The sequence below is a fragment of the Neophocaena asiaeorientalis genome, unplaced genomic scaffold (genome assembly GCF_003031525.2).
Source record: "Neophocaena asiaeorientalis asiaeorientalis breed wild unplaced genomic scaffold, Neophocaena_asiaeorientalis_V1.1 scaffold154, whole genome shotgun sequence".
Lineage (NCBI taxonomy): Eukaryota > Metazoa > Chordata > Mammalia > Artiodactyla > Phocoenidae > Neophocaena > Neophocaena asiaeorientalis.
In genome coordinates this window covers 1,565,589-1,573,965 of record NW_020172982.1, presented here as the reverse complement: position 1 = coordinate 1,573,965, position 8,377 = coordinate 1,565,589, and positions in this window count along the sequence as shown.

Below are 8,377 nucleotides of genomic sequence, written 5' to 3'. Positions count from 1 at the left end.
ACCCTAGAGTACACTTTAAAATCATGGGAAGTAAACATAAAGCACTTGTGTATTTTCAGTTTAAAGCTGTTTTCATGGAAATTGGGAGTTCCGTTTTTTCTTGAAAGATCTATTGACTAACAAACGATTTAGTTATTCAGACTTGGGTGTTTGGCAGATATTTTTTCAAAAGTAAGTGAAGTGAGCTGTCACTCAAATTTTCATATGAAAATCAGAATTTTAGAGAACTTCCACGGGATACGTGAACTTGACATTTTCCCAAAGTTTTTTCTGATGGAATCAGTGGTGATACAACTAGTATTATTTTCTGATATTCTGTAATAAAATGTGTTGATATTTTGGAGATCTGCATAACTCAGAGAACCAGTAGTTTCCAAATGACCATCTCATGTTACAAATGATTCATGTTTAAAAGGTCCATTCAGAGTGCAAGAAAGACCAATGGATTTTAATGTCACAGAATATGCAAAGTTCACTGAGATTTTTTTCAGATTCCTTATTGCAACTTGTTCAGTTCTGACATAGCATCAAAGAAGAAAGTACACAAATATCTAAAAAGGCTATTAAAATACTTCTCTTTTTCCAATTACATATTTCGGCGAGGCCTGATTTTCTTCATATACTTCAATCAAAAAGCACATAGTATTTGGCTGAACGTAGAAGCTGATGTAAGTATCCAGCTGTCTTTTATTAAGCTGGACATTAAAGGGATTTGCAAAAATATAAGATGATGCTACTTTTCTTCATCTTTTTGTTTGGGAAAATATAGTTATTTTTCACAAAATATGTTATTTTTGCCATAACATAATGTAATAAATGTATTTTAAAATTGATTAATAAATATTTAAAATATTTCTCTTAATTTCTAATACCGTAAATATTGATGGATGTAACTCACATAAACAAAAATTTTTGGATTTTCTCCATAATTTCAAGTGTAAAGAAGTTAAGAATATGCGGGGGCTACAAAATGGCAAGTCTATCAGGACGTCCTTTATAGAATTGACTCTATTTGCCCTAACACAGCCGTTTCTTGGCTTTGCTTCTAGTCTTAAAATAAGATGCCCAAGGTGAGGTCTTGATGACTGTTAAAGCTTCACTAAGTTTTCTCCAAATCCATGAACTTCACTGCCCTGACTAAATCCCATGTGGGAAATTAACAGCTTGTGTGATTGAAAGTCCTCTCAGCCTCCCTTGGATGTGAAATAGTTTACTTCAGTGGCTGTACTTCTGTGTGGTGGGAAAATATCCCTACATTGGGCCCCTGCTGTGTGAGCGATTACCAACCTGGCAATGGAAAACAAAGCCAAAAATAGGGCATAAATGTGTGCTACCAAGAAAAAAATTACGTGAAAACTCAAACTTGAATTATTAAGGGATAGTTATCTTTAGGAAGACCCACATTTAAAATGAATGTATACAGATTTCCTTTAATATGCAGATTTTTCTGGGCAGGTAAATGTTTGCTTACTGCTCAATCACTATGTAGAGAATCTTAAATCTAACGAATAGTAGTCATAGTCAATTAATGAGCCCATTAGAAATGGTTGCATGTTTCTAAAATTATAATGTAAGTCAAGAAGATAATATTTGATTTAAAATAATTAGACTGATAGGCAACTTTCTTCGGAAATCTCTTTACTAAGCAAAGTGATCTACATATAAGAGTAAAATACAAACTCTTCACAGTGTCTTTAGCCATTGACAATGATTTTAAAATAAGGCTACTCAGAATGGCTTTTCTGGCAATTGAAATGATTTCTCACATATTAGAAATTTCATTAAGCTACAAGTTATGGAGGAAATATAATGTCTTTTTCTTGAGAAATTATTTGAATACTCACAAATATCATTCATGCTAATGACTGGATAAAAGTCGAAGTAATAAACCAAATGTAGCACAGGTCTACACTTCTGATTAACATTCTATCAAATTTATATTTAATTAATTCAGGTAATGCATACTGAGACTTCCTTATAAGTTAGAAGCCCCAACTTTCAATTAAAAATGGAAAAGTTTTTGTACAGCTAAAAAATTAATAACAATAGGTAGCATTGATTGAGTGCTTGGTATATATGCAAGGTACTGCTCTAAGCACTTTACAGATATTGATTTATTTATTTTGCACTGCCCTTCTCCACAATCTGAGTCTTTTGACAATACACATATGTTTGGACTTATTACTTCTGTTTTGGTTTTATTTTTCATTCTTACTTTTATTCTACTCCATCAACAAAAGAAATCATTATATTTCAAAGTCACAATGTGACTTTGTCAGCATCAAACTCTGGTAATTTATGGAGTCACGACTCAGGTCCAGCCTCCCTGAGTCCATGTTCTTTCAGCAGGACCATGCTGTCTTTTTTAAATTGAGGATAAACAGAGGTGTCTGAGCTCATTAAAATGCCTTCCCTATAACATTTCCTTCCATGGTTAATAGTAATAACCACTTTATCAGTGGCATGGTTTCTGAGTCAGTGACAAGGTATTTGCATTATCCTCTAGGTTATCCAGATGACCTTACCATTGTCTAGGGCCATCCTAGCCATATCAATCATGGGACCTGTATTATAGTGTTGCAATGAGGATTAAATGAAATAACATAAACATGAAGTTTAGGACTTCCCTGGTGGTGCAGTGGTTAAGAATCCGCCTGCCAATGCAGGGGACATGGGTTCGAGCCCTGGTCCAGGAAGATCCCACATGCCGTGGAGCAACTAAGCCCGTGTGCCACAATTACTGAGCCCGTGTGCCACGACTGCCAAAGCCCGGCGTGCCTAGAGCCCGTGCTCCGCAAGAAGAGAAGCCACTGCAATGACAAGACTGCACACCACAAAGAAGAGTAACCTCCACTCGCTGCAACTAGAGAAAGCCCACGCACAGCAACGAAGACCTAACACAGACAAAAATAAATAAATTTAATTAATTAATTAAAAAAAATCTCCTGGTGGGGGAGGATTCAGCATTAAAAAAAAAAAACATGAAGCTTTAGCATGGAACCTCTCACAGAAGTGCTCAATGAATTTTAGCTATAATTGTTAAATCTTGTGGTATTTTGGAGGTCATTTGAGGCTGTTGGTACTCTTTCCTTGGAAAAGGGTGAAAACTGGCTTAGTAACTCAACCAGGAGATGTGTTGACCACATAGCTTTCGACAGGGGTTGAAATTCAAGGGACCAAATTAAGTACTATATGCTTAATTTGCCTCTGGGAAGAGGGGTGGCGTTTGAGGTGGATCAAGTAAAAAAATTCTTTGGGATATTGGAAAGTAAAATGCTGTGGAGAACAAGCATGAAATCCTATAACAGATCAGAGGTCGTGTCAGATTTGGAACAGGGAACAATCTGGTGAACCAGAGGAGAATGGGTTTGGAATGAGAGCCGATTAGGGAAAAAGAAAGGAGGGTCATAGGAAATATGTGAGATCAGTCTACCCTTTGCCTTTATTGGATGCTAGGAGTATGCTTTATGGATTATCCCGTTGCTGTATAAAGTCAGAGGCAATGTAGGTCGATCCTAGTTTGGAGAATCCTTGAATGGGTGATGTAAATTCTCACATTGATGGGACATTGATAAGGAATTAATATTGAACAATTGTCTTTATACATAGTAAAGTATTTCACCTTTATTACAAACTTCTGCATTATATATTTGTATTCTCAGTTTTGCAGTCAGAAAACAGATTTCAGTGAGGGGAATGTTTTAGTCATGGCTCTTGTTTGCAGATGAGCAAACCCAGTTGAACTAGTGTAGGCAAAATTGGAAATTAATTGGCATAAATACCCCAAACTATGTAAAGAGTAGGGACAACGCTGAGTCCCAGAGTTTTCTGGAACAAGGGAGAGTAGTGTTGCTGGGCCCCATCCTCCTGCTGGCTCTTTACTCCCCCTGCATCTTTCTGCATATCAACTTCATTCTTTCACATTGGCATTTGCATATGGGGGAACATGGCTCATGGCTGCTCTTTATCTCAGAGTTTTTCCTCCCAAGAGACATAGGTGATAACTCTGAGTAGCTGAGCCATGTGCCCATTCTTGGACCATGGCAGGGGATTGGGCACTAAGACTGGTTGCTTCCACTATAGCCTCAAGTTTGAGTCAGGAAAGAAAGGGTCCACCCACTTCTCCATAATGATTTCGATTTGAAGAGGAGAGAAGGGCTGGGAAAACAAAACCAATAATAGATTACTCTGAATAACTCACCCATGGTCTTACACAATCTGTAAATATTGGGAAATAGAACTAGTCTGCTCTGTCTTTGTCCTAAAGCCTTTGCTGTTTCCCTATCAGCCTCCATTGATCTAGTTAATGCCCATCAACATGTAATTTGTTTCAGGACACTGGGTGGGGAGAGAGGCAATAGAATATTTCATAACATGGTTTTCACCACCAAAAGTGATCTTTCCTTCTTCCAACTTGTATAACCCAGTTGCTGCAACTACATCACTTCTATAAAACTTGTTGCTTATTATTCCATGTTATTTATTGACACTGCATGGATTAATGGTGGGTTATTTCTCTTTTATTGAATAGAAAGCTCCTGGAGGAAGAGAAGCCCTGTCACATAGCACCTGGAATAGCCCCCGATCTTATTTAGTGCTTCATAAATATTTGAATATCAGTCTTCCCAAAATGGGTAGGGTAGTGATTTCAAGTAGCTGTCATTTGTTTGCTTTTAGTGACATGTTTATTGAAGTATGATGTGCATACAGAAAAGTGCACAAATCATAAGTATATAGCTTGATGTAGTCTCACAATTTGGAAAATACCCATGTAAGCCACCTAGATCAAAAAACAACATAGCAGTACCCCCTGAAGCCCTTTTGTGCCTTTTGTAATCACTACTCCTTCTAGAAGTAACCATTATAAGATGCTGTTGTTTTAAATAATGTCTGACAAAGGTATCATATCTTTTAATATGTGCTCTCTAATGGTATAAAATCCGTACATCAATGTGCTCAAAAGACCCCCATGATGTAAGCTTTTGACACTTTGCTTCACAAGCATCTAAGGCTGTGCTACAGGGCAGAATCTAGCAAGGAGTAAAAACCTAATGAGGTGTTCAGCCAAGAATGCTCTCGTGAAAGGATATTAAAGATGTATGGATCATCTAGTTCCTGGAATGGGCTTGCACACAGACTAAGTAATTTTCTGGCCTCTTATTGGGGCTAGTGGTGGCTCAATGGAAAGCAAAGCATTCTGCTATGTTTTATCTGATTGGATTAATTTTTTTAATTTTGTTTTTTGTATCTTCCTGTGATATCTGATTTTCTGTGTTTTAGCAAATACTTTTTTTCTATAATCTCCTTTTAAAAATGTTGTAGTATCAGAAAAACTGCTTATGGTATCTCTAGTGTTTTCTGTACAAATATAGCACCTAGATATCCTACCTTTAGCTTTTATCTCTTCAGGTCACCCAGGCAGCACACTTTCTCAGTAGCTGTCCATGGAAATCTTGATTCATGTTCATATATATGCATTTTTCTCATGTCATTAAGGTTGGGATTAGAGAATTCTGCTTCATTTATAGTTCTAATGCAACCAAAAAGGCCAAATACTATCTGATTTCATTTTGTTTTGCCTTCAAGCTAGTATGACTTTCCGGTCTTACTTAATGTTTGTCTGTTATATGGCTTTGAATTTTTTTCTGAACTTTGAATTTTAAAAAATTAGTTTTATGTTTGTGTAGCTCATGAAATTCACTAGTGAGGACTCCAAATGATGGAACTATGAACCTTAGAAAATGCGGTCCAGATTCTGATGACTTCAGAGAGAGTTCCACACATTGCCACATTCTCGTTTTGAGAACACGGAAAACTAAAGCCGTTGGATATGCTGTGTTGGCTCATCTTGCAAAGCTGTTTCTGTACAGTGGGCTTTATGCTCTGTTCTTATAAAACATCTTGAATGGAATTCTTTAATTTTGGTATTGTCCCCAGACGTGTTCCAGGTTTCCATAATGAGTCTTTCATTGTAACCACTTCTCCTTTTCCATTGATCCTACAGTTTTTATTGTGATTTAAAATGCCAGAGGGCCAGAAGACAAAGCAGCGTGAGGGCAAGTAGAGCATCTTGTTAATATTGCTGCTGTGCCACACAGACCAGGCTTCAGGTGTAGGCTCTGCCCTTACTAATTCTGTGGCCCTGGAACACTACTTAATACCTCTACTTTGACCTTGCCTGCATCCGCCGGGAGCCAGCAATCCTTCACGCACCCCGCATCCAGTGAGACGCGCTGTGCACCGACGGAGCGGACATGGGCAGAGCGATGGTGGCCAGGCTCGGACTGGGGCTGCTGCTCCTGGCACTACTCTTACCTATGCAGGTTAATTCAAATCAAACAACTGTTGTAACACCTTCAAGTAATTCCTCCCAGCATACCTCAGCTGCCCCCAATCCAGCAAATGCCACCACCAAGGCAAGTGACGGTGCTCTGCAGTCAACAGCCAGTCTCTTGGTGATCTCGGTCTCCCTTCTACATCTCTACTGTTAAGAGACTCAGGCCAAGAAACATCTATACTTCCCATCCTCTAAACCCAATTCAGATGGCATCCAGACATCCAGTGTGACAAGGGAAAAACAAAAAACAAAACAGGTCTTCATTGAATGAATCTGCTAGTTACACACCTTATTTTATTGACAGAAACTGTTGAGGATCCCAAATTTGATTGGTTTGAAGAGCATGTGAAGGGTTTGACTAGATGAATGCCAATATTAAATCTGCTGGAGTTTCCTGTACAAGATGAAGAGAGACAACATCCAAAATTATTTAAGAGATGATTTCCTTAAATGTGGCTTAAGAAGTATGGACACATAAAACTCTACCTTGAAAGTGAGAATAGATTTTATCTTACCTAGAGATAAAGAATGGGACGTGGAACAGAGATTCAGTTTTCATTTGTTCATTAAATTTATAAGGCCATAAAACAATGAGGCAAAACAAAGCTTCTGTGATTCTATTTATATGTACATTAGAAGGAACTTCCAGGTATTACTGTAAATGCTCAATGTGTTGTTTCAGCAGTACTAATTTAATGCTGATGTACTCTAGAGAAAATTTTATGTTAAGCTATCGCTGTTCTCTTGGGAACTGAACTCTTTCCCTTATTATTCAAAAAGAGCAGTAGATTCATTTAGCTAAACAGATAACAAAGAGTAGAATTACATTGATCTCAACTAATTTCAAAATGCTTTTTATTTCTGCATATGTCGAATACTTTTTACAGTTTAAAAAATGATCTGTTTTGAAGGTAAGATTGACAAATCTTGAAATTAAAAAGGCAAATATGTGAAGGAGCTAAACTATAAATCAAATATATTTGGTAAGAGAAGACTGGAAGCTTGCTTACATTAAATTCAGAAAAACTTTTATACTCTTTTCTGTAAATACTTCTTTTTAAACTAAATCAGAATAGCCACATTTGGAACACTTTATGTTATCATTCAGCATTTTTAGATAGTTAGAACCTGGTCCAAAGCCTAAAGTGGGCTTGATTTTGGAAAGTAAATCTTTTCACAACTGCCTTGATGCACAGAAACCTTTTTAAAAATAGACACTCCCTAAAGTCTTTTGTTGAATAGTCATGGTCACTCTTGGTCACACATGGTCACACACTGATGCTTAGATGTTCTGAAATCTAATATGGCCACAATAGTCTTGATAACCAAAGTCATTTTTTTTTCCATCTTTAGAAATCTACACTGGAACAACCATATCCAACAGATCTCAAGCTACTGTGTGTGTGAATGAACATTCTCTTTTGTTTCATACCTGAATGCTGTACATCTATTTTGGATTGTATATTGTGTATTTATGTTTTGATTCATAGTAACTTCTCTTGTTATGGAATTGATTTGCATTAAACACAAACTATAAATAAAAAGATGGCTGAAAGAGGAAAAAAAAAAAAAAGCCTCTACTTCTTAGTATCCGTATCTTCTAAATGGTGATAAGAGTAGCTACCAGGATCTTGCTTATATGAATCCAAATTCAAGAGACTGAGGCATCTTGCATCAATTTAGGCTTCCCAAGTCTGCAGTGACGTTTCCAATCCCAGCTCAACTTTCTATTTTGTCTTCCTCCCTGAGGGCAGCTGTGATCACCTTCTTCTCTCCCTCAGCCTTGATTAACTTCACTAGAAATGGAATTCAGGTGGCTCCTTGGGTCTGTGAGGATTAGCAGCTCTTGGTTACAAACAGTGGTTTGCTGGTAAATGTTTAATAGTTGACTTTTTGGAGAAAACCTTGATTTGTAGCATTTAAAAAATTTTTTGGTATAAATACTGCCACCATACTCAATCTCCAACTATCCATTTCATGACACTGATGTAGGAGTGGGAAGAAATGTGCACCATAGGTCCTCCCAGACCAGTTGTAGCC